The 27,676-nt window shown below is 47.2% G+C and overlaps 1 pseudogene; it reads right to left on the bottom strand.

Annotated features, from left to right (window-relative positions):
- Positions 1 to 1,120: 1,120 nt before the first annotated feature.
- On the bottom strand, positions 1,121 to 15,908 carry LOC141022489 (uncharacterized; annotated as a pseudogene).
- Positions 15,909 to 27,676: the final 11,768 nt, after the last annotated feature.

Raw genomic sequence — 27,676 nt, 5'->3', positions numbered from 1 at the left:
ATACATTGTTGAAACAGGAGAAGTACCTGATGGTAAAATATTCAGAAACCATGAATTATTGGTTCACCCTTCACAGAAAGCCTTTGATCTCTCCATGCTAAATGTAAACTTCTCCCAAGAAGAAATGATTTGAGAGCATTCAATTGTGATTACGATTCATTTTATAACCTTATTAGTTCGTGAACTTGGAGGATTACGTGATTCGTCAGAAAAAGGAATGATAGTTACTTTTTTCTCTATAAGAGGATTCTTAGTTTCTCGTTGGGCTTCCTCGGGACATTTTCCATTAAGTAATTTATATGAGTCATTGATCTTCCTTTCATGGGCCCTGTATATTCTTCATACCATTCCTAAAATACAGAATACATATACGTTGTGCAGAACCAAATTTTGTTTCTAGAAAACTAAAACCATGAGTGACAAATTGGAAAGCTCACTGTACCTAAGAAAATGACCAGGAACTTGATTTCCCCTTATAGGCATTAACACAAACAACTACCGTGCATGAAAAAAGATGGAAGTACAAACACGAACCAAAGAAGCACATCAGAAAAGGAGGGGAATCGGAGAGAAGAGGCAGACTTGCATCTCACGGGCTGACGAGAAGAAGGCGGACTGCCGGAGCTTTGCCCGCCCAAACTGCATGACGTGCGCGCAGGCACGGCAGCTCCAGGTTAACACAACCTCATAGTGGAGGCGCAGGGCGTGTCGATCCCATGGCCGGCGGCGACTATAGGGTAGCAGCTGGCCGCAGCACTCTGCGGCGTTGTCGTCCCTCCAATCGCGCCGTCCTGGTCTCGTCCTCATGGCCGAGCGTGCATCCTCGTCAGGTATCGCGTTGTCGCTGCCCGCCGTGCCCATCGTAGAACACAAAGGAAATCACGAAGATTTATCAATTGGATAACACCATCCAGTATAAGATTATCACCAAGTTAGTACACACATCTAGCCCAGACACCACAGGCAACAACACATAAGCCGTGCAAGCACGTGACGAAGAACAACCCGAGCAAGCAGGAAGCAAGGGGCAGGAGGACTCAGGGCCAAAAAAATAGGAGAAGACACAGCCGTGTTCGCTCGCCGTCATGCAGTTCACGTCGACGAAAATCGACAGGAAGATTCAGCGACTCCTTGCGAGGGCTTCAGCACTGATCGACCCAAGGTGACGGGACGTGGACGACGCGGCGGCTGCGACCTCGAGGCAAGGACGGGGCGGCATGCCGCTGCGGCCCGAGTTCCACATCCCACATGGACACATCCTCTGCACTCCTGCATGCGTCACCACCCCATGTGACCGAGCGCAGGTGAAGGAGAGGGGAGGTGGCCGGTGACGGGATTGCGGCGGAAGGAGACGGCGGGGTGGAGCGTTGTTTGTTCGACAAAAAGGGATAGCATTTTTTTGGAAATGGAGGTATACCCCGGCCTCTGCATCATAATGATGCATGCAGCCCTTTTATTAAAAATTCCGAAAGTATCACTACAAAGGTCTTACAGCTCGCAAACGGAGCAGAGCACAAGGCATAAAAACTGAAAAGTACAAGCGGACAAAGACAACCGGTATGGTAATAATAAGGACAATCTCTCTAGACTCCTATCCTGTTATGCGACCGCCATCCGAACCGGTTGAATATAGCCCGAGCCACCATCTCCCATTGGTTGCACCCAGTAACCAAAGGCTCCCTGGAGTCCATAGGAGTGAGTAAGGACCACGTACGGATCCAAACTGTAGCTCTGAAGATAACCTGCAAAAAAGTTAAGTTGTGTTGTCTGGTGAATATCACATCGTTTCTGCAATTCCATATAGCCCATAATAACGCACATATTCCAATCCGAATACGAGCTGCCGTGCCCTGTTCAACCCCAGCTAACCACGTCCCAAACAAAGACGCAATATCTATGGGGGGGTGATATTAAAAGCTATATGAATCGTTCTTCAAAGTAACTTGGCAAGTGGGCATTCAATAAATAAATGTTGTATTGTCTCGTCTTGAGCACAGAAACAACACCGCGCGTTTCCTACCCATCGCCTCTTAATTAGGTTATCCTTTGTGAGTATTACTTGCTTGTGAACAAACCACATGAAAATTTTAATCCGCAAAGGAACCTTAATCTTCCAAATATGAAGTGATCTTGAGAGGGGGCCAGAATTAATCAAATCCGTATAAAATGATTTCACCGTAAATATCCCATTTTTAGTTAACATCCAGTGCATGGAGTCTGGCCTGTTGGAGAGTCGAACTTCGATCAATCTCCGAACCAGGTGCATCCAGGCTGTCCATCTCTTCCCCACTAACGTACGTCGAAATTGGATGTTCAAGGGAATAGTTTGAAAGACAATACCTACGTAATCTTCCTTACGTTGCACAATATTGTAAAGGGTAGGATATTGTAAGGCCAGAGGTGTCTCTCCTAGCCACGTGTCGTCCCAAAATCTTGTTGACATCCCGTTGCCAATCACGAATTTGATCCTACGGAAGAACAAATCTTTCGTTCTCATAAGTCCCTTCCAGAACGGTGAATCATTTGGTCTGATAGTAACCTGGGCTAGAGTTTTCGAGTGCAAGTATTTATTGCGTAGGATTTGAGACCACATGCCCTCCGGCTCTGTCTCTAACCTATACAACCATTTGCTCATAAGGCATTTATTCTTAACTTCTAAATTCTCGATACCGAGCCCCCCTTGGTCTTTAGGTCGACAAAGAATATCCCATCGTGCGAGACGGTACTTCCTCTTGGACTCTTCAGATTGCCAAAAGAAACGAGATCGAAAGAAATCAAGCCGCTTGCGGACCCCTTTCGGAATTTCGAAGAACGAAAGTAAAAACATTGGCATGCTAGTCAATACGGAGTTAATCAAAACTAGTCGACCTCCATATGACATCAGCTTACCCTTCCAACAACTGAGTTTTTTTTTCAATTCATTCTTCAATACATTTCCATTCCTTATTGGAGAGTTTACGGTGGTGAATCGGAATACCCAAGTAACTGAATGGTAAAGCACCTACTTCGCATCCAAACAATTGTCTGTAAGTATGTTTCTCTTCTTTAGCCTTCCCAAAGCAGAACACCTCGCTCTTATGAAAATTAATTTTTAATCCAGACAATTGTTCGAATAGACATAGGATAAGTTTCATATTACGTGCCTTAGCCATGTCATGTTCCATGAAAAGGATAGTGTCATCAGCATATTGTAGAATGGACACTCCTCCATCAATCAGATGAGGAACTAGACCTTCTACATGGCCATGTTGCTTGGCCCTGCCAATAATGACGGCCAGCATATCTGCCACAATATTGAACAGAAGAGGTGACATGGAATCCCCTTGTCTCAACCCCTTATGCGTTTGGAAATAGTGACCGATGTCATCGTTCACCTTAATTCCGACACTACCTTTCTGGACCTGAGTATTCACCTGGTGCCTCCAGCGTTCACTAAAACCCTTCATACGCATTGCCTGCTGAAGAAAAGGCCATTTTACCTTATCATAAGCCTTCTCGAAATCCACTTTTAAGATAACCCCGTCTAGTTTCTTTGAATGAATTTCATGGAGTGTTTCATGTAAGACAACCACTCCTTCGAGTATGTGTCGTCCAGACATGAAAGCTGTCTGACTAGGTTGAACCACTGAGTGAGCAACTTGCGTCAATCTATTGGTTCCTACCTTTGTAAAAAAAATTAAAACTCACATTCAGCAGGCAAATGGGTCGGAATTGTTCTATTCTGACCGCCTCATTCCTCTTTGGTAATAATGTTATAGTGCCAAAGTTGAGGTGAAACAACTCCAAATGGCCATCAAAAAAATCATGAAACATAGGCATAAGATCATCTTTAATGATATGCCAACATTTCTGATAGAATTCAGCTGGGAACCCATCTGGTCCCGGTGCTTTATTCGGCTTCATTTGCGTTATGGCCAGATGAACTTCTTTTTCAGTAAACGGTGCCGAGAGAATATCATTCTCCGCTGCCTGTAATTGAGGTATATCATCAATCACCGACTCATCAAGAGACACCGTGGAAGTAATCGGGGGCCCATAAAGGTTTTTATAATAATTGGAAATATATTATTTCAGATTTTCTTGCCCCACAATTGTTCCTTCGTCTTGTTCAAGCTGTATAATCTTCTTCTTCCTATGTTTACCATTTGCAATCATATGGAAAAACTGTGTATTGTTGTCCCCTTGTACAACTTTAAGCGATTTCGCACGCAGCGCCCACTTGAGTTCCTCCTCTCTCAAGAGGACACGTAGGCCTTGCTCAGCCTCTGACTTGGTGCGATGCTCAATCACAGAAAGAAGAGTTGTTTCAGCTTTTACATCTAGTGCCTCAATGAGTTGAGTTAGACTTTCTTTTTTCTTCTTATAAATCCCACTCTCATTCCTGGCCCAACCTCTCAGAAATTGTCGGAGATGCCTAATCTTATTCTGCCATCTCTCGACATGCGTCATACCCATAGCTGGTAAATCCCATTCGCGTGCAATCATCTCCATAAATCTTTCTCGCTCAAACCAACTTTGCTCGAAGGAGAAGATATTTTTGTTTGCAACATGGGTAGCCTCTCCCGAATCTAAAAGGAGTGGTGTATGGTCCGAGATCGCTCTTTGCATCGCATGAACCGACACCATGGGATATTTTTGTTCCCACTCCACACTAGCAAGCACCCTATCCAACTTCTCATATGTCGGAGTAGGTAACGAATTAGCCCATGTAAACTGTCTACCGGTGAGCTCAATTTCTCTCAAATTGAGGCTCTCTATAATCATGTTAAACATCATTGACCACCGGCCATCGAAATTGTCATTATTCTTTTCTTCTCTTCTCCGAATGATATTAAAATCTCCCCCGACTAGTACTGGCAGATTCTCATCTCCACAAATCCGCACTAAATCGGCAAGAAAGTCGGGTTTAAATTCAGGTTGCGCTGCCCCATATACTGCAACTAACGACCATCGGAAACCATCCAATTTTGATCGCACCCTAAATTTAACCGAAAAGTCTCCCTGCACCACATTAAGCACCTCTAACGACTCACACCGTACACCTAGTAAAATCCCGCCGGATCTTCCTCTAGGGGGTAAAATGTGCCAATCAAAGTCGATACCACTGGAAAGGGTTTGAAGAAACTGGGATGTGAAATTATCTCGTCCAGTTTCTAAAAGTGCAATGAAATCTAAGTGATGCTCTAAAGTTGTCTCTGCTAAGAATCTTTGTTTAGCCAAGTCTGCTAGACCTCTGCTATTCCAAAAGAGTCCTCTCATAAATCATCATGGAATTTTTTCTTAAGTTTTACTCTAGCACTCCTACGTACTGCCGAGGTAGGATAAATTTTCCGCTTCCAGGGTCGTTTGGGCTTCTCCTCAACACCCTGCGGTACGAAGGAATCATCGATGACAGATAGTACCTCCTCCCTCAAGAGAGGTTCAACCGTATCTATGTTCCCCACATCTTCCTCCTCTTCAGCCTCGTCACTCGGTAAGAGATTATGACAAATATTTGTAAGATCATTAATGCCTAAATTGTTCATGTCATTATCATTCAATGATTGGACAGAGGCAAGATTATGAATGATCTCTGAAGCCCTCTCCGCTTCCAAGTCTAAAAGATCGTTAACTGATTTGACGACCTCGGTTTCATTTGACCCCAAAGAAATACCTAAGTCGTTTGCCTTGTCAACAATTTCATTCTCAGAGAAGTATAAAATAGAACAACTTGTATCAAAGGACGTACCTGCAGTGATCTCAGCATGACGAAGCATGGCGGCCCTCTTGGCACGCGCTAGCTGCAGGTCGTCCGCGTCCAGCTGTCCCTGGATCCGGTTACTGACACGCCTGCCAGCCGACACCGGATCCGCAATCCCGCCAAAGGCGATGAGCTCCTCTGTGGTCTTCCCGCCAACAGTGCGGTCAGGACTCCCACGCCCCTCCCTTATCGTCGGTGAAGAAGGGTAGGGCGCTGTGGAGTGGACCTCCGCCGCCTGTGCCACAGGGGAAAAGGACCGTTGAGCCGCCTGCTCACAGATCCCGCCCCCCTTGGCACCCGCGGAAACCGCCGTCCCTCGGCTGCCCTGCTCGATGCAACACAGTGGAGGAGTTGTGACATGGGACTCCTTCCCGCATCTCACCCCCGACGTGCCACTGCGGAAGATATGATCCTGTGGGGGGATTATAGCACGGGACTCCTTCCCGCACCTCACCCCCAAATCGGCCGGAGTCGTCAAACTGGGAAAAGTGCCACAGACCTCCTGTCCAGGCGCCCTTCCCGCAACCAACCTCTCAGAATCGACCCGCGCCCCGGGTGTGGACTCCGCAAACGTCACATCGCCGACTAGATTCGGCACTGGTGGTAGCTCAAGCTCTGTCGGGTCGTCTGCCTCAACCCTGGTGCTCCATAACCGGCTAGGAGCCGACCCCGGTGCAAAAGAACCAAAACGAAGTGTGTTCACCGGAGTAGTGGACGAGGGCGCCTGTTTGGTAGAGCTGACTACCTTATCTGGCGTAGGCCCCTTATCCGACTCCGGCCGTGCATCATCAGCGCCCTTCTCCTGGTTCCCGGGTGTTGGAAATATGCCCTAGAGGCAATAATAAATGGTTATTATTATATTTATGTGTTCATGATAATAGTCTATTATTCGTGCTATAATTGTATTGTCCGGAAATCATAATACATGTGTGAATACATAGACCACAACCTGTCCCTAGTAAGCCTCTAGTTGACTAGCTCGTTGATCAACAGATAGTCATGGTTTCCTGACTATGGACATTGGATGTCATTGATAACGGGATCACATCATTAGGAGAATGATGTGATGGACACGACCCAACTTAAGCATAGCATAAAAGATCGTGTAGTTTCGTTTGCTAGAGCTTTTCCAATGTCAAGTATCTTTTCCTTAGACCATGAGATCGTGCAACTCCCGGATACCGTAGGAGTGCTTTGGGTGTGCCAAACGTCACAACGTAACTGGGTGACTATAAAGGTGCATTACGGGTATCTCCGAAAGTGTCTGTTGGGTTGGCACGGATCGGGACTGGGATTTGTCACTCCGTGTGACGGAGAGGTATCTCTGGGCCCACTCGGTAATGCATCATCATAATGAGCTCAATGTGACTAAGGCGTTAGTCACGGGATCATGCATTGCGGTACGAGTAAAGAGACTTGCCGGTAACGAGATTGAACAAGGTATTGGGATACCGACGATCGAATCTCGGGCAAGTAACATACCGATTGACAAAGGGAATTGCATACGGATTGATTGAATCCTCGACACCGTGGTTCATCCGATGATATCATCGTGGAACATGTGGGAGCCAACATGGGTATCCAGATCCCGCTGTTGGTTATTGACCGGAGAGGTGTCTCGGCCATGTCTGCATGTCTCCCGAACCCGTAGGGTCTACACACTTAAGGTCCGGTGACGCTAGGGTTGTAGAGATATATGTATGCGGAAACCCGAAAGTTGTTCGGAGTCCCGGATGAGATCCCGGACGTCACGAGAGGTTCCGGAATGGTCCGGAGGTAAAGATTTATATATGGGAAGTCTTATTTTGGTCGCCGGAAAAGTTTCGCGCTTTATCGGTATTGTACCGGGAGTGCCGAAAGGGGTCCGGGGGTCCACCAAGGGGGTCCACCAGCCCCGGGGGGCCACATGGGCTGTAAGGGGTGCGCCTTGGCCTATATGGGCCAAGGGCACCAGCCCCAAGAGGCCCATGCGCAAGAGATAAGAAAGAAGGGAGAGTCCTAAAGGGGGAAGGCACCTCCGAGGTGCCTTGGGGGGGAAGGACTCCCCCCTGGCCGCACCCTTCCTTGAAGGAAGGGGCAAGGCTGCGCCCCCCCCCCCTCTCCCTTGGCCCTATATATAGTGGGGGGAAGGGAGGGCAGCAAGATCTAAGCCTTGGGCGCCTCCCTCCTCCCCTGCAACACCTCTCTCTCTCTCTCGCAGAAGCTCGGCGAAGCCCTGCCGGAGACCCGCTACATCCACCACCACGCCGTCGTGCTGTTGGATCTCCATCAACCTCTCCTTCCCCCTTGCTAGATCAAGAAGGAGGAGACGTCGCTGCACCGTACGTGTGTTGAACGTGGAGGTGTCGTCCGTTCGGCACTCGGTCATCGGTGATTTGGATCACGGCGAGTACGACTCCGTCATCCACGTTCATTGGAACGCTTCCGCTCGCGATCTACAAGGGTATGTAGATCCACTCCTTTCCCCTCGTTGCTAGTAGACTCCATAGATGCATCTTGGTGAGCGTAGGAAAATTTTAAATTATGCTACGATTCCCAACAGTGGTATCAGAGCCAGGCCTATGCGTAGTTACTATGCATGAGTAGAACACAAAGAAGTTGTGGGCGTTGATGTTGCCAATTCTTCTTGCCGCTACTAGTCGTTTCTTGCTTCGGCGGCATTGTAGGATGAAGCGGCCCGGACCGACCTTACACGTACGCTTACGTGAGACAGGTTCCACCGATTGACATGCACTAGTTGCATAAGGTGGCTAGCGGGTGTCTGTCTCTCCTACTTTAGTCGGAACGGATTCGATGAAAAGGGTCCTTATGAAGGGTAAATAGAAATTGGCAAATCACGTTGTGGTCATACGTAGGTAAGAAAACGTTCTTGTTAGAAACCTACAAACCACGTAAAACTTGCAACAACAATTAGAGGACGTCTAACTTGTTTTTGCAGCAAGTGATATATGTGATATGATATGGCCAGAAGATGTGATGAATGATATATGTGATGTATGAGATTGATCATATTCTTGTAATAGGAATCACGACTTGCATGTCGATGAGTATGACAACCGGCAGGAGCCATAGGAGTTGTCTTTATTATTTTGCATGACCTGCGTGTCATTGAATAACGCCATGTAATTTACTTTACTTTGTTGCTAAACGCGTTAGCCATACAAGTAGAAGTAATCATTGGCGTGACGACTTCATGAAGACACAATGATGGAGATCATGATGATGGAGATCATGGTGTCATGCCGGTGAAGAAGATGATCATGGTGCCCCGAAGATGGAGATCAAAGGAGCATGATGATATTGGCCATATCATGTCACTATATGATTGCATGTGATGTTTATCATGTTTTTGCATCTTATTTGCTTAGAACGACGGTAGTAAGTAAGATGATCCCTTATAATAATTTCAAGAAAGTGTTCACCCTAACTGTGCACCGTTGCGAAGGTTCGTTGTTTCGAAGCACCACGTGATGATCGGGTGTGATAGATCCTAACGTTCGAATACAACGGGTGTTGACGAGCCTAGCATGTACAGACATGGCCTCGGAACACACGCAATACACTTAGGTTGACTTGACGAGCCTAGCATGTACAGACATGGCCTCGGAACACGGAGGACCGAAAGGTCGAGCATGAGTCGTATAGAAGTTACGATCAACATGGAGATGTTCACCGATCTTGACTAGTCCGTCTCACGTGATGATCGGACACGGCCTAGTTGAACTCGGATCATGTTTCACTTAGATGACGAGAGGGATGTCTATCTGAGTGGGAGTTCATTAAATAATTTGATTATATGAACTTAATTATCATGAACTTAGTCTAAAATCTTTACACTATGTATTGTAGATCAAATGGCCCACGTTGTCCTCAATTTCAACGCGTTCCTAGAGAAAACCAAGCTGAAAGATGATGGCAGCAACTATACGGACTGGGTCCGGAACCTGAGGATCATCCTCATAGCAGCCAAGAAAGATTATGTCTTAGAAGCACCGCTAGGTGAAGCACCAATCCCTGAGAACCAAGACATTATGAACGCTTGGCAGCAGTGTGCTGATGATTACTCCCTCGTTCAATGCGGCATGCTTTACAGCTTAGAACCGGGTCTCCAAAAGCGTTTTGAGAAACATGGAGCATATGAGATGTTCGAGGAGCTGAAACTGGTTTTTCAAGCTCATGCCCGGGTCGAGAGATATGATGTCTCCGACAAGTTCTTCAGCTGTAAAATGGAGGAGAACAGTTCTGTTAGTGAGCACATACTCAGAATGTCTGGGTTGCACAACCGCTTGTCTCAGCTGGGAGTTAATCTCCCGGATGACGCGGTCATTGACAGAATCCTCCAGTCGCTTCCACCAAGCTACAAGAGCTTTGTGATGAACTACAATATGCAGGGGATGGAAAAGACCATTCCCGAGGTATATTCAATGCTGAAATTAGCTGAGGTAGAGATCAGAAAAGAACATCAAGTGTTGATGGTGAATAAAACCACTAAGTTCAAGAAGGGCAAGGGTAAGAAGAACTTCAAGAAGGACGGCAAGGGAGTTGCCGCGCCCGGTAAGCCAGTTACCGGGAAGAAGTCAAAGAATGGACCCAAGCCCGAGACTGAGTGCTTTTACTGCAAGGGAAGTGGTCACTGGAAGCGGAACTGCCCCAAATATTTAGCGGACAAGAAGAAGGCCGGCAACACCCAAGGTATATGTGATATACAAGTAATTGATGTGTACCTTACCAGTACTCGTAGTAGCTCCTGGGTATTTGATACCGGTGCGGTTGCTCATATTTGTAACTCAAAACAGGAACTACGGAATAAACGGAGACTGGCAAAGGACGAGGTGATGATGCGCGTCGGGAATGGTTCCAAGGTCGATGTGATCGCCGTCGGCACGCTACCTCTGCATCTACCCACGGGATTAGTTTTAAACCTCAATAATTGTTATTTAGTGCCAGCTTTCAGCATGAACATTGTATCTGGATCTCGTTTAATTCGAGATGGCTACTCATTTAAATCTGAGAATAATGGTTGTTCTATTTATTTGAGAGATATGTTTTATGGTCATGCCCCGCTGGTCAATGGTTTATTTTTGATAAATCTCGAACGTGATGTTACACATGTTCATAGTGTGAATACCAAAAGATGTAAAGTTGATAACGATAGTCCCACATACTTGTGGCACTGCCGCCTTGGTCACATTGGTGTCAAGCGCATGAAGAAGCTCCATGCAGATGGACTTTTGGAGTCTCTTGATTACGAATCATTTGACACGTGCGAACCATGCCTCATGGGTAAGATGACCAAGACTCCGTTCTCCGGAACAATGGAGCGAGCAACCAACTTATTGGAAATCATACATACCGATGTGTGTGGTCCAATGAGTGTTGAGTCTCGCGGAGGATATCGTTATGTTCTCACTCTCACTGATGATTTAAGTAGATATGGGTATGTCTACCTAATAAAACACAAGTCTGAAACCTTTGAAAAGTTCAAGGAATTTCAGAGTGAGGTTGAGAATCAACGTGACAGGAAAATAAAATTCTTACGATCAGATCGTGGTGGAGAATATTTAAGTCACGAATTTGGTACACACTTAAGGAAATGTGGAATAGTTTCACAACTCACGCCGCCTGGAACACCTCAGAGAAATGGTGTGTCCGAACGTCGTAATCGCACTCTATTGGATATGGTGCGATCTATGATGTCTCTTACCGATTTACCGCTCTCATTTTGGGGTTATGCTTTAGAGACTGCCGCATTCACTTTAAATAGGGCACCGTCTAAATCCGTTGAGACGACACCGTATGAATTATGGTTTGGGAAGAAACCTAAGCTGTCGTTTCTAAAAGTTTGGGGATGCGATGCTTATGTCAAGAAACTTCAACCTGAAAAGCTCGAACCCAAATCGGAAAAATGCGTCTTCATAGGATACCCTAAGGAAACTATTGGGTACACCTTCTACCTCAGATCCGAAGGCAAGATCTTCGTTGCCAAGAACGGGTCCTTTCTAGAGAAGGAGTTTCTCTCGAAAGAATTGAGTGGGAGGAAAGTGGAACTTGATGAGGTGATAGTCACCCCTTCCGAGTCGGAAAGTAGCGCAGCGCGGGAAAATGTTCCTGTGGTGCCTACACCGACGGGGGAGGAAGTTAATGATGATGATCATGAAGCTTCGGATCAAGTTGCCACTGAACTTCGTAGGTCCACAAGGACACGTTCCGCACCAGAGTGGTACGGCAACCCTGTCCTTGAAATCATGTTGTTAGACAATGGTGAACCTTCGAACTATGAAGAAGCGATGGCGGGCCCGGATTCCGACAAATGGCTAGAAGCCATGAAATCCGAGATAGAATCCATGTATGAAAACAAAGTATGGACTTTGACTGACTTGCCCGATGAGCGGCAAGCCATAGAAAACAAATGGATCTTTAAGAAGAAGACGGACGCAGATGGTAATGTGACCATCTACAAAGCTCGACTTGTCGCTAAGGGTTATCGACAAGTTCAAGGGATTGACTACGATGAGACTTTCTCACCCGTAGCGAAGCTGAAGTCCGTCCGAATCATGTTAGCAATTGCCGCATACTATGATTATGAGATATGGCAGATGGACGTCAAAACGGCATTCCTTAACGGCTTCCTTAAGGAAGAGTTGTATATGATGCAGCCGGAAGGTTTTGTCGATCCTAAGAATGCTAACAAAGTATGCAAGCTCCAACGCTCAATCTATGGGCTGGTGCAAGCATCTCGGAGTTGGAACATTCGCTTTGATGAGATGATCAAAGCGTTTGGGTTTACACAGACTTATGGAGAAGCCTGTGTTTACAAGAAAGTGAGTGGGAGCTCTGTAGCATTTCTCATATTATATGTGGATGACATACTATTGATGGGAAATGATATAGAATTCTTGGAAAGTATAAAGGCCTATTTGAATAAGTGTTTTTCAATGAAGGACCTTGGAGAAGCTGCTTATATATTAGGCATCAAGATCTATAGAGATAGATCAAGACGCCTCATTGGTCTTTCACAGAGTACATACCTTGACAAGATATTGAAGAAGTTCAGTATGGATCAGTCCAAGAAGGGGTTCTTGCCTGTATTGCAAGGTGTGCAATTGAGCACGGCTCAATGCCCGACCACGGCAGAAGATATAGAAGAGATGAGTGTCATCCCCTATGCCTCGGCCATAGGGTCTATTATGTATGCCATGCTGTGTACCAGACCTGATGTAAACCTTGCCGTAAGTTTGGTAGGAAGGTACCAAAGTAATCCCGGCAAGGAACACTGGACAGCGGTCAAGAATATCCTGAAGTACCTGAAAAGGACAAAGGATATGTTTCTCGTTTATGGAGGTGACGAAGAGCTCGTCGTAAAGGGTTACGTCGACGCTAGCTTCGACACAGATCTGGATGACTCGAAGTCACAGACTGGATACGTGTATATTTTGAATAGAGGAGCAGTAAGCTGGTGCAGTTGCAAGCAGAGCGTCGTGGCGGGATCTACATGTGAAGCGGAATACATGGCAGCCTCGGAGGCAGCACAGGAAGCAGTCTGGATGAAGGAGTTCATTACCGACCTAGGGGTGATTCCCAATGCGTCGGGCCCGATGACTCTCTTCTGTGACAACACTGGAGCTATTGCCCTTGCGAAGGAGCCCAGGTTTCACAGGAAGACCAGGCATATCAAGCGTCGCTTCAACTCCATTCGTGAAAGTGTTCAAAATGGAGACATAGATATTTGTAAAGTACATACGGACCTGAATGTAGCAGATCCGTTGACTAAACCTCTCCCTAGGGCAAAACATGATCAACACCAGGACGCAATGGGTGTTCGATTCATCACAATGTAACTAGATTATTGACTCTAGTGCAAGTGGGAGACTATTGGAAATATGCCCTAGAGGCAATAATAAATGGTTATTATTATATTTATGTGTTCATGATAATAGTCTATTATTCGTGCTATAATTGTATTGTCCGGAAATCATAATACATGTGTGAATACATAGACCACAACCTGTCCCTAGTAAGCCTCTAGTTGACTAGCTCGTTGATCAACAGATAGTCATGGTTTCCTGACTATGGACATTGGATGTCATTGATAACGGGATCACATCATTAGGAGAATGATGTGATGGACACGACCCAACTTAAGCATAGCATAAAAGATCGTGTAGTTTCGTTTGCTAGAGCTTTTCCAATGTCAAGTATCTTTTCCTTAGACCATGAGATCGTGCAACTCCCGGATACCGTAGGAGTGCTTTGGGTGTGCCAAACGTCACAACGTAACTGGGTGACTATAAAGGTGCATTACGGGTATCTCCGAAAGTGTCTGTTGGGTTGGCACGGATCGGGACTGGGATTTGTCACTCCGTGTGACGGAGAGGTATCTCTGGGCCCACTCGGTAATGCATCATCATAATGAGCTCAATGTGACTAAGGCGTTAGTCACGGGATCATGCATTGCGGTACGAGTAAAGAGACTTGCCGGTAACGAGATTGAACAAGGTATTGGGATACCGACGATCGAATCTCGGGCAAGTAACATACCGATTGACAAAGGGAATTGCATACGGATTGATTGAATCCTCGACACCGTGGTTCATCCGATGATATCATCGTGGAACATGTGGGAGCCAACATGGGTATCCAGATCCCGCTGTTGGTTATTGACCGGAGAGGCATCTCGGTCATGTCTGCATGTCTCCCGAACCCGTAGGGTCTACACACTTAAGGTCCGGTGACGCTAGGGTTGTAGAGATATATGTATGCGGAAACCCGAAAGTTGTTCGGAGTCCCGGATGAGATCCCGGACGTCACGAGAGGTTCCGGAATGGTCCGGAGGTAAAGATTTATATATGGGAAGTCTTATTTTGGTCGCCGGAAAAGTTTCGCGCTTTATCGGTATTGTACCGGGAGTGCCGAAAGGGGTCCGGGGGTCCACCAAGGGGGTCCACCAGCCCCGGGGGGCCACATGGGCTGTAAGGGGTGCGCCTTGGCCTATATGGGCCAAGGGCACCAGCCCCAAGAGGCCCATGCGCAAGAGATAAGAAAGAAGGGAGAGTCCTAAAGGGGGAAGGCACCTCCGAGGTGCCTTGGGGGGGAAGGACTCCCCCCTGGCCGCACCCTTCCTTGAAGGAAGGGGCAAGGCTGCGCCCCCCCCCCCCCCCTCTCCCTTGGCCCTATATATAGTGGGGGGAAGGGAGGGCAGCAAGATCTAAGCCTTGGGCGCCTCCCTCCTCCCCTGCAACACCTCTCTCTCTCTCGCAGAAGCTCGGCGAAGCCCTGCCGGAGACCCGCTACATCCACCACCACGCCGTCGTGCTGTTGGATCTCCATCAACCTCTCCTTCCCCCTTGCTGGATCAAGAAGGAGGAGACGTCGCTGCACCGTACGTGTGTTGAACGCGGAGGTGCCGTCCGTTCGGCACTCGGTCATCGGTGATTTGGATCACGGCGAGTACGACTCCGTCATCCACGTTCATTGGAACGCTTCCGCTCGCGATCTACAAGGGTATGTAGATCCACTCCTTTCCCCTCGTTGCTAGTAGACTCCATAGATGCATCTTGGTGAGCGTAGGAAAATTTTAAATTATGCTACGATTCCCAACACCGGGCGCACCACCACCCTCAGTCGTATCCATGTCATGTGGCCCATCTCCCTCCTCTGAGACTGCAGTATCCTCAATCTCGAGCTCTAAGATATAAGTGACGCCAGCATGTGTCCAGCTGACCACATCTGGAATGTGCTCAACACTCACCACACTGACCAACAATCTCGCCGCATTTTGTGCGCGTGTGAAAGGCATGTCAACCTTTTCTGTCTTACCAATGAGACCACCCAAACTCCAAGCAATCAGAAAATGTTTTACATATTTAGGTGGCACCCCATAAAAGCGAACCCATACCTTCTGTAGAGGTGTACCTTCAGGTTCCTCCTGCTTCCACTCGTCGAAAGCGATAACAATGTTTGTACTCGTCACTCGGCATAAACCCCACTTAAGAAAATGCATCTGATCCTCTTTAGTGGGACAATCAACCTTATAAGACTGACCATCTAACTGCTCCAGAAGCCACTGATGATTACCCGGCACTAACTCACGTAACTGTCTGATAATCTGAGCTTCGGTCAACTGCCCATTAGTAACTCTGATAGCTACCGGGAAAGAGCTCTCAACCATCTGTGGTAGAGGATCGACCTCCGGTGTCTCAAAAAACATCAACTCCTTACAGCAGACCACAAAAATGTTAATGGCAGGCTTGGGACTGGAGAGGAGAGGGCATTCCCCAGTCGCATGCTGGGAACGAAGACAGTACTCGCAAAGCTCATTAGTACACTCTGCCACGAAGTGCCCCGGCTCACCACATCGGTAGCAAGGCAACTTCTTCTTCTTAATCGCCCACTTAGATAGTTTCTCTCCCTCCACTTTCTCCGACCCTTTGTCAGACGTGCCCTCCCGATGTTTGGTCCCTCCCGAAGTCACCGGAACCTGCACTGCTGCCAAAGCCCTAACCGCATCAACTGCCGCTGCGGGTAACGTGGATGGATCTCCCACCGAAGCTGCCCCATGCTCGATCACCTCACCCGAAGCCTCCTCTATAGCTGGCGGTGGTGGCGGTGGTGGCCGTTTCCCTCTCCCACCGCGACGATAGCCACCTCGGAAGCGATCCCTGGGTCCGGCAACACCTTCAACGAAATGACCGGGCGGCCCTTGAAATTGTCCCGCATCCTCATCAGAATATCGAGTATATCCCCGGCCGCCACCGGACGAAGATCCACGGTGTACTCCCTCACCATATGCATCGTATCCATCATCACCCCACTGCCCGTAGCGGTTGAAATTCTTTCCATCTCTACTGTAACCAGTATATCCCCCACGCCCGTTCGCCCCGCGACCCCGTCCGAGGGCCAGAGCCTTGGCTGCCGGTGGCTGAGTTGGATCCTCTGCTGACGTACAATGGACGGAGCAACGTGCGTCGTCGCCTGAGACCTGGCAGGATCGACCGCCGTACCCTGCCGCGGGGCGGTCGGAGCACCCCGGCCGGCTCCGACTCTGGGTTTCGTCCCCGTAGCCGACGGTCTCTGAAGGTGCAGTCCGCCGCGCCCGACGTTGCCATTCGCACCAGCCGGCGACGCGCCGCGGCCGGCGCCACCAGCGCCAGTAATCAGCGGAACACGACCGACACCGCCTGCAGCGGCGGCACCAGGGACCGGCGGAGCACCACGGCCAGTACCTCCCGTAGGAGCGGCGCCAGCAGCGGACAGCGGCCCTCGGCCTGACATGTCGCATACGCGAGAGACCCTCCTCGCCCGTCCCGAGCCGAGCGAAGGAAACCCCGAAGGCAAAACCCTAGAATCGATCGACGGTTTCTCTGGTAGCGTTGATACATGCACGTCCGCATGAGTTGGATACAGAGAGGCTTGGGCCTCTGGCTGGGCCTCGCCCAAACCGAGAGGATCCACGACCTTCGCTGCATCCCTTACTACGTCCACCGCAGGCCCAAGGCCCAATAAAGAATTCAAACGAGCCCTTCTGGCTGCTTGAATCTCGCTCGCCGATCTCGCCATCGGCGATCCTGGCGGCGGCGGTGGCGGGATAATCCTCCCTTTCTTCTTCTTCCTCGTGACCATAGTCCAGTTTTCCGGCAAAAAATCTGACAAAGTTACAGGTTCACGGATTACCTTAGGAATTGGTCCGATCCATGGTTTTGTCGGCGGTTTGGAGATTTGAACTTTGGATCGACGACGAAGTGTTGTGGCGTTGGGCTCCGGCAACTCACGCGCACCCTGCGAGGTCACAAGTGTTCTTGTGGGAACCGGAACGTCCACCTGTTCTTCGTCCTCGCTCTCCAAAAATACCCAAAATCGTCCGCCCGGTCGTGTAGAGGCCGTCGGTGCCGTCAGATCGACCACCTCCGGCGCCTTAGGACGCACATCGATCTGCACACGTTCGCCAACAACCACTACATACGCATCAAAATTGAATTGAAATCCGACCTGGAGCATGTCGCCGTTCGGAAAGGGTTCGCCGGCAAGAACGTCGTTCTCCAAATCGAGAAGTGCCAGCCAAGTTGAGTGCGGAGAAAAACGAAGACGACCTTCGATCCAGATACCCGGATCCGACCCAGCAGAGAACCTCGCCCGCCACTGGATCCATCTTCGCTCCTCCCGCCCGATCTTCTCCTGCGTAGAGTCGCTGCGATCCCCGCCCGATCCCGGCGATCCCTCCTGTCCTCCCGGCGGCGCCTCCGGTAGGACACTGGGGGAACACGGCGGGATCTGCGCTACCCCCCCTACGTAGCCACCTGACGGGGGCCGAACCTCCGGTGAAGGGGATCCGGTCTCCACCGGCGAGGGGAGTCCGGTTGCCTTGGCCTCCCTCATTCCATCCTCCCAGGAGTCCGGGTATCTGATCCGGTCTTTCCAAACACAATGATTCTTGTATTGGAAGAGGCAGTCAGATCTTTTTCCCTAGAGAGAAGGGATAGCATGAACTATATATAGGAAGAGGCAGTCAGATCTTTTTCCCTAGAGAGACAACCTGATCGATCTAGAAGATCCGGCATAAGCGGCAACCGCCTAACAAGAACCATCGTTAGCGTAGAAGGAACAGGAAGCGAGCAGATGTAACCAGAAAGCCCGGTCAAAGCGGCGAGATGATCAGAACGTGCAAAACTATTGGGAAATATTAACGCCCACACGTGTGGTGCGTAGCATCCTGCCGAACGCCTCATCTATCATTGGATCATTTTGCACGATTTTTGGAGCATTGTACGTCGCCACGTCATCCCACAGCCTCGTGCGGGCCGCAACAAACTGTGCCGCACGCCTCACTTCCGATCTCGCGTTCACCTCCCCACCACCCACTCTGCCTCACCTTTTTTCCCCACCTACCCGCACGTCACACACACTATAGCCCGGGCGGCGGCGGACGGCAGCCCCCAGAGGAGGCGGACGGAGGCCCTGGGCGGTGGCGCGTGGAGGTGGTTCCGGCCGACGGAGATGGAAGGCGTACCGGAGAAGGAAGGACGCGCGGGTAGAGCTGGGGTTTGATCTCCGCCCCCAGCCTTGTTCGTGCTCCGACGGAAGCCTGCGGTCCACGGATTTCCGGCGCGAGATTGAGTGTATGCGTGATGGGAGGTGGTCGTGGAGCGGCAGATGGCGAGGCTCGCTACTGAGCTCGACGGAATGGGGTATCGTCGGTGCTCGCGGATGCGCCGGCGACCGCGGCGGCCCCTAGCATCTCGGAGCAGAGGAGCGCCGAAGGAAATCAGCCGGCAATGTAGCAGGTGCTGCCGGTGGTGCACGGGGCGGATCTGGCCGGAATCAGGCCGAAGGTCGTCGTCCTGCTTCCCGGGTCCCCTCCGAGCTCGCCGTCGCCGCCCCAAGCCGAGCTCAGGAGGAGGATGGGGAAGACAATAGGGAGTTGGTGAGGCTGTGCACGCCTGGGCTTCGGCGAGTTGGATGGATTTGGTTTGGAGAGCCAGGTCGCGGCGGCGTTGCTGGTCGGAGTTGGTGGGGCGGCAGGGTCGAGCTGCGGTGGCGCCATGGCTGCGCGACACCATCGACACTAGGCTCATGGGGTTCGTCTCCCATAGAGGGGATACCTGTTAGGCGCCGCAAGAGACTGGTGCTTCCTGTCAAGTTCCCACAATTCTTCAATGGTACGTGAGGTGCCACAAGCTTTTATCGATTTCGCCTCAATTCTTCAGTTTCCCCGTTCAATGCAATCCATCTAAAAGTGTTTCAGAGTTAACTGTAGTCAAGCAGAGGCCATGGAGGGCGTTTCTGTTGTACATGCCGCTATGGAGTTGGACGTCCTACTTTGCCAAAGCCATGACGACGGAGACACCTTTCACTCACGCAGGTAAACGAAATATTTAGATGTCGGAGTGTACCTGCGTGAGTGAAAGGTGTCTCCGTCGTCATGGCTTTGGCAAAGTAGGACGTCCAACTCCATAGCGGCATGTACAACAGAAACGCCCTCCATGGCCTCTGCTTGACTACAGTTAACTCTGAAACACTTTTAGATGGATTGCATTGAATGGGGAAACTGAAGAATTGAGGCGAAATCGATAAAAGCTTGTGGCACCTCACGTACCATTGAAGAATTGTGGGAACTTGACAGGAAGCACCAGTCTCTTGCGGCGCCTAACAGGTATCCCCTCTATGGGAGACGAACCCCATGAGCCTAGTGTCGATGGTGTCGCACAGCCATGGCGCCACCGCAGCTCCACCCTGCCGCCCCACCAACTCCGACCAGCAACGCCGCCGCGACCTGGCTCTCCAAACCAAATCCATCCAACTCGCCGAAGCCCAGGCTTGCACAGCCTCACCAACTCCCTATTGTCTTCCCCATCCTCCTCCTGAACTCGGCTTGGGGCGGCGACGGCGAGCTCGGAGGGGACCCGGGAAGCAGGACGACGACCTTCGGCCTGATTCCGGCCAGATCCGCCCCGTGCACCACCGGCAGCACCTGCTACATCGCCGGCTGATTTCCTTCGGCGCTCCTCTGCTCCGAGATGCTAGGGGCCGCCGCGGTCGCCGGCGCATCCGCGAGCACCGACGATACCCCATTCCGTCGAGCTCAGCGGCGAGCCTCGCCATTTGCCGCTCCACGACCACCTCCCATCACGCATACACTCAATCTCGCGCCGGAAATCCGTGGACCGCGGGCTTCCGTCGGAGCACGAACAAGGCTGGGGGCGGAGACCAAACCCCAGTAGCAGCTACCCGCGCGTCCTTCCTTCTCCGGTACGCCTTCCATCTCCGTCAGCCGGATCCACCTCCACCCGCCACCGCCCAGAGCCTCTGTCCGCCTCCGCTCGGGGCTGCCGTCCGCCGCCGCCCGGGCTATAGTGTGTGTGACATGCGGGTAGGTGGGGAAGAAAGGTGAGGCAGAGTGGGTGGTGGGGAGGAGAACGCGAGATCGGGAGTGAGGCGTGCGGCACAGTTTGTCGCGGCCCGCACGAGGCTGTGGGATGACGTGGCGACGTACAATGCTCTAAAAATCGTGCAAAATGATCCAACGACAGATGAGGCGTCCGGGCAGGATGCTACGCACCACACATGTGGGCGTTAATATTTCCCTAAAGAAAAGCCCACGTACAGGAATAGCCCCTCAGTCCACGCGTCAAATTGACAAGGGCGGTAAAAAAATTCCAAAAAAACCAGGAAAAATGAACCCTTACGGGCCTAGTATTCTTAGTATAGGGACTAGCTATTTAGGCCTCTTTCAACGCACATGTGTTTAGATGAGGTACTAAGCGTATTAAATATTTTAGCAATTAGAATCCTCAATGTATAGGTGCTTAATTTGTTGTTTTACCCTTCATTTAATAATTTAGTTACTCCCTCTATTTTTATGTAGTCTACGTATCAGCTTTGGTCAAAGTTAAACTTTGTAAACTTTCACAAAGTTTATAAACAAAAATATGAACATATACAATAACATATCAATACCATTAGATTTATTATTGAATGTACTTTCACATCATATACATTTGTTATGGTAAATTTTTACATTGTTTTCTACAAACTTGGAGTAACTTTACGAAGTTTGACTTCAGTCAACTCTAATATGCAGAGTAAATAAAAACAGAGGGAGTACTATATGCATTGGAGATTCCTTCATACCTAGGTTCACGTGCTTGGCATTGTTTCTTCTTGGGAACACCAAAGTGCTCTCTCTTCTCCTTAATTACTTTGCCACATCATTTTTTCGCTTATGTGGTATGGTTAGCACCTGTACACCATGGAGCACTATCGGTAGAACAAATGGTATACAAATTTCACCCTTTCCGAATATAAGGATTAATACTTTGAAATCCATCTCTGCAGTCGACCTCATCTGCTCCAGAGCTACAGTAAAGTCGAGAAAATTACTAAAAAAAAGATCTAAAAATTTCTTTTGCATGGAAGATGTTCAAGTGATGTCCGTGCAAAAGTTCATCCTGTTTGGACATCTGAGGAACTCATGGAAAAAAAGAGAAAGTCGGTTCGGACAGTGTGTGAATAGTAACCTTACGCACAGAGCTGAGTTTTGTTTTTTTTTTATCGCGCGTTCCTCGAATGTCCAAACTCCACTAAAGTTTGCACGAACATCGCGCACATGAGCATCTTGCTTCCCAAAAAAAAACAAAGTTTTATTTTTTTTCTATTTTTAGTGATTTTTCCAGGATCATCTGAGCCCGAGAGCAGAAACGTCACTCTCTTAATACTCCTTCTTACTAGCTTATAGAATAAAATTTAGCCGATCTCAAACTGGAGTAGGCAAATATTCTAGCATAATTTTTTTGAAACCAATATTTTAGCATAATTGGACTCAGCGGTTTCCTGTTGTTTTCTTCGCTCACAAACTCCAAAGCCATGCATGCAAACAAGAAGACACTCCCCATAGAGCCATTCCGTGTGTATGCTCGACCGCTTCCTCGCAAGAAAAAGAAAAGCTCGACCGCTTCCTGTATATGCTCGCCGCGAAACATGCCGTGCACGTGCGCGCGTCCATCTATCTACGTGCGTGCATGCATGCATGCAAAGGTTAGCTAGCCATTCTGGAACTTTCAGCTCTCGACACCGAGGATCGACACGGTGCGCACGTAGTGTGCTTCAGATATTTCTAACCAGCTGAGAAGGCCAATCATATCATAGGATGCACACCACTAGTTAACTAGGAGTGGCTTGCAACAACTCAAGGGCCAATAATATATCAGGATGTTGCTTTGTCACTCTCCTCTTTTGTGCTGGGATAACATGACTCATCACACACCGCATAGAAGTGATGTTTTCCTTTTTGCTGGACCAGCCCGGTGTGCTGATGGGATGATGAACACCTACCTAGCTAGCAGTTTTAGGCTGGACTTTTTTATTTCCTAAGCTGGACTTTTTTATTTTTGTGGTAAGACGATTTTCCGTATTTAATTATGTCAGACGTGTCGGCAGTGGTCAGATCGACATTCGTTTAGTGCGATTGTATCACCGTGATATATCGACTTTTGAATGAAAAAGTCCTTTATTTTTTGAAACCGAGGCAATTTTCAACAAAAAGCTAATCGTTGTAGCTAGTGGCCTTTCTATATATATGGATCCAATAAAAAGAACTAACTTGTTAGGAGAGTCTGTTTATTGAACAATTTGACTGACTTTTATTAGAACCGTCTTTTGATTGCAGTGGCTAGGGCATGCACTTTTACAAACACATTCAATTCCAATTCGTCTCCGTCTTCTTATTCCTCCACTTAAGCGGCTCCACCACCGTCCTCCACGGATGAGGCACGTGCTTCATGAGGGGCAGAGCATAACTCCTATATCGTTGTCTTACCTTCACTTAGGCCATGCCCCTGCTGGTGCCATTGCCGCGCCGCCCTGACTCCAATAATGTCCTGTTTTCGTCAGCCCCACTCAATCTTTGAAGCTTGTCTCTGCTCAGGAATGCCATCCCATGTCAACTTTGGTTGCAACTCGAACCTCGCCTCGCCTCCACGCAGATCCATTGCCGTATCATTGCTAGGTTCGGCACGGGCTCGTCACCGAATGAAGAAGAAGAAGAGGAGATTGTCAGGAAGATAATTCGTTTCCCTATTAAGAAACAGCTAACACACTGTTTTGGGGGCCTAAGATGATAATGGTGTTTCGTGTTCCTACTACACAGTTACAGGGGCGTCGTCAAAAGTTTTCGCGTTTTCTAGCCATTTTTTGGACTGTGGAAAGTGCTATTTCACGTTTTCTGGCCATTTTCATATTTTCTTATGTATCAAATCTGCAGAACAATTACAAACTGATGTTGTTCGTCGGTTGGGAGTTGGAGCTGAATAGTAGAATATCATGTTAGCTAAAAGAAAATGACGAAGTGATTAATGTCCATTCACAAAAGAAAATGATTAACTTCCATATACGACACTAAAGACGAGTATACGACACAAAGCCAAAACTGGATCGACCAGCTACTCAATACTCCTATATGTTTTCCCCCCTTTTCAAAAAAAAAAGGAGTATATTAACAAGCCTGCTAAGTAGGAACATTCGTAGAAGCAAGCAGCTGCAAGTGAAGGGTGCGAAAAGTGTGAAGATGCAACGGTAAAGGTAAAAAGGTGAGGTGCGCAAAAAGTTATAGAGAAAAGGAATGACCTGAGATTTTGTACAATTGCAGTCGCATTCATAGGTCCCTGGACCGACATGCATGGAGTGATCCCTTTTCATGATTTGGAACAAATTGACTGCAAGTTCCACAAAGGCTGAAGAAGAAGAAAATAGTCGGTGGAAGCCAAGATACAACAGTACAACTACGTTGCTCATATATGTATTTTTTTCTACCTCTTTGTAACAAACAATATCCTTTTGATTTTTTTTACAACTTCCAAACATGGTTTTTTTCACTTTTTTTCATTGTGAATTACTTTACAGTGAATGCTTTCTCTCCCAAAGAAGATCTATCTGACAAGTGAAATGGTTATACTACTTCACTTAGTGCAATTATATCGCCTCGATCTATCGATTTACAAATTCCAAACATAATAGGAGTACTACTTACAACTAGCATAGGGTAGCATTTTGGCGAGTGCATATCTTGTGCTTCCACATCTTAAATGCTCCCAACATTTAAAGCAAATATTTTTTAAAATTGTGAATGTCCACAAGACATGTCTCTACAATCACTAAAAAGTCAAATCCAAATTCAAAACACGCATGGAGAAACAAAAAAAAGACAAATCGGGATGAGAATAGTGCATGTTTTCTGATTTCGTATTTTTGCGGCACTATTCATGCAGATTTGTCTGATGCTCCATTTTGAGCCAACATAATTCACCCTTCATCGAAAACTTCATATAGATTTGTCCTTTTTGTTTCTTAACATGTATTTCGAATTTGGATTTGATTTTTTAGAGATTGTAAAAGAATTGTCCTGAGAAAATTGAAAAATATTTTTCAGAATTTCTTAAAACATTTAAATTTGTTTTCTACATGATGGAGCATAGGAGCATTTAAGGTGTAGGCGCAACTGATATATTTCCAAATTTATTGTTCATCCAGGAGCAGGTGAGCATGGGTTCTATTTTGAATACCGTACGAGCACGTCCTTTTGTTCTCTAATAAGTGCATTAGTTTTCCATTTTGTTGCCGGCTATTGCAGGCTGAGTGCGACCAAACAATATTTGGCACGATCGACCAGTTCGGAGCATCACTCGTTTCATTCCGCCTCCTCTGGCTAAAAAATTATTATTTTTAGACAATTTTTTAAAAAAATTCTATGATATAAGAATGATCTAACACGCGGAATTGATTTTTTTTTTCGAAACTACGCGGAATTGATTTTGGACGATGGATGCAATGCCTGCTGCCTGCTGGTGCCCTTGGGCTGGGCCACGGGACAAGTCTTGGTCAACCAGACACCCAACCAACACTGACCACGACTCGCCATGGTACGTGTACAGTACCTACCAGGGTGCCGCGGGGAATCAATCAATTCAATTATTAAAACAATAAGTGATTTTCCTGTGCGGGAATTTAATGATTAATTTGATTTCAGCTAAATTATGAACGGAAAAAAGGGTCCAAATTAAATGTAGATATGATCTGTACTTGCCTTATGTGCGAACATATATAGTATATGTGGTTTGCATGAGGCTGAATAATAGTGTTAATGAATGACTACGTGGCACACTTGGTAAAGTGGAAGACCTGCATATCGAGAGAATTAGAGATAGTGAACATCAATTATTTAGGTATGTAGAATTTCATTAAAAAATATTATTATTTTTCCAACAAAAACATTGTGCCTCATGATACCTGTGTATGATTATTATTTTCCCTGAAAAAATCGTTTGATCTATTAACAATATGTGTCGACGGCACACAAAGATCTCCTTAAGTAAAAATATATATATAACCAAGTCCATAAACCATCCAGCAACGACTACAAGCATTGGGGCAAGCCGAGAACACTATCATCATCGTCCTTCCCTCACGAAAACCGTGCAAACCATGTTGTAATAAGTCGTCATCCTAAGGCCGAAAGGACCAGCGCACGAAAACAACGATAGTCGTCAAGGATGAGAAGCATAAATCAAAAGGGTCATACATCCAAAAAGACCAACGGAAATTCGGGCTACCCGAATCAAGATGGATCAACTGAAGACAAAAGCCGACCAGATTCAAGCAGACCCATCGGAGACCAACACCGACCAGATCTAAGAGGATCAAACAAGAGCACATTATTCTAACCTTGGGATGCCGCCATTTCGTTGTCCCGACCAAGAAACTAAAACTACCTAAAGCAACGACGAAGCCCCCCTCGTCGGCGGGGGCTGGAGTATGCTACACATCCAGGTCCAATAGGACCACTGGAGACGGGACAGAACAACGTGGATGCCGGTGAGGGGGTTGGAAACGTACTATTCCCACAATCGTGTGTGGAGGGAGATGTGAACAATTCGCTTGGTTTCCCTTAAACATGTGCTTCTATTTCACATTGCATTTTTGTTTGATTTTAACCTAAATAAAATCAAATGATAATGCTCGTGCTTTTATTGCACAAGTATTATATTGTGAAGTAGATGCATTGTGTGCCCAGTTAAGGCAAAAAATTGCAGTAAAAAGTGAGCCGTTCTGCACGGTCTTTAGTGAACCCATGAATTCACAAATCTTGAAATTCATAGGCAAGGGATGGCCTGTCTTATATATTTGTGGCAAAATTTTCATGCTATATCCCCTTTTCGAAAAAAAAATTGAGGACCAATGCATCATATCTTTTTCAACATTTAGTATAGGCTTCATACCTTATCTTATCTTGCATTAATGTTGAAAGGAGCCTTTTATTTCTTAACTGTGCCATGTTAATCTTATCCCGCATCAATCAATTAAAGCGAATGTGACATAATCAGCCATGTGACTATGGTATAAACACGAACACATTTTTCCGCTAAAAAATTGTTAGACTTGCTCTTGTTTCGTACTATTCCATGAGGTTTCTTGCGAAAATCAGCCTACAGACAAACCTACAAGCACGTCACCACGATTTCATAGCTGCAAACACATAGCATCACAAAAGAAAAGGGTAAAGGTATGCCGCCGCCAATTTTTTGTTATAAATGTTAGTATGTTTTACCTACGGCGTCGGATTTTTAAGCTCGGCAAATTGAATGTTTATGATGCCAAATTATGTTTTCCATAAAATTTGTCATACTTGCTAAATCAAATAGCCATCCTCACGACAACATAATTTGCCATCTCAGGAGTTTGATTTGACATGTTCAAAAATATAATGCTCAATTTGCAGCGGAATGTTTTAACTAAATTGACAACTTTTTTTGAACACTTGCCAACAAGAATTTTGAATGGCAACTTTGGACATTTGTAGTAGTAGACCAAATGCACACAAAATCCAAACATAATTTTTTGGGCTTAATATCTTATCTTGTATTAATGTTGAAAGGAGCCTTTTATTTCTTAAGTGTGGCCTGTTAATCTTATCCTGCATCAATTAATTAAAGGGAATGTGACATAATCAGCCACGTGACTATGGTATAAACTTGGACACTTTTCCGCCAAAAAATTGTTAGACTTGCTCTTGTTTCGTACTATTCCATGATTTCAAACCTACAAGTATGTCACCACGATTTCATAGCTGCAAAAACATAGCATCAAAAAAAAGGGTAAAGGTATGCCGCGGCCAATTTTTTGGTATAAATGTTAGTATGTTTTACCTACGGTATCGGATTTTTAAGCTTGGCAAATTGAACGTTTATGATGGCAAATTATGTTTTCCATAAAATTTGTCATACTTGCTAAATCAAATAGCCATCCTCACGACAGCATAATTTGCCATATCAGGAGTTTGATTTGACTTGTTCAAAAATCTAATGCTCATTTTGTAGTGGAATGTTTTAACCAAATTGACAACTTTTTTTTAACACTTGCCAACAAGAATTTTGAATGGCAACTTTGGACATA

This window comes from Aegilops tauschii, chromosome 5 (assembly GCF_002575655.3).
Source record: "Aegilops tauschii subsp. strangulata cultivar AL8/78 chromosome 5, Aet v6.0, whole genome shotgun sequence".
Taxonomy (NCBI): Eukaryota; Viridiplantae; Streptophyta; class Magnoliopsida; order Poales; family Poaceae; genus Aegilops; species Aegilops tauschii.
This window is presented reverse-complemented; position numbering and strand designations above follow the sequence as displayed.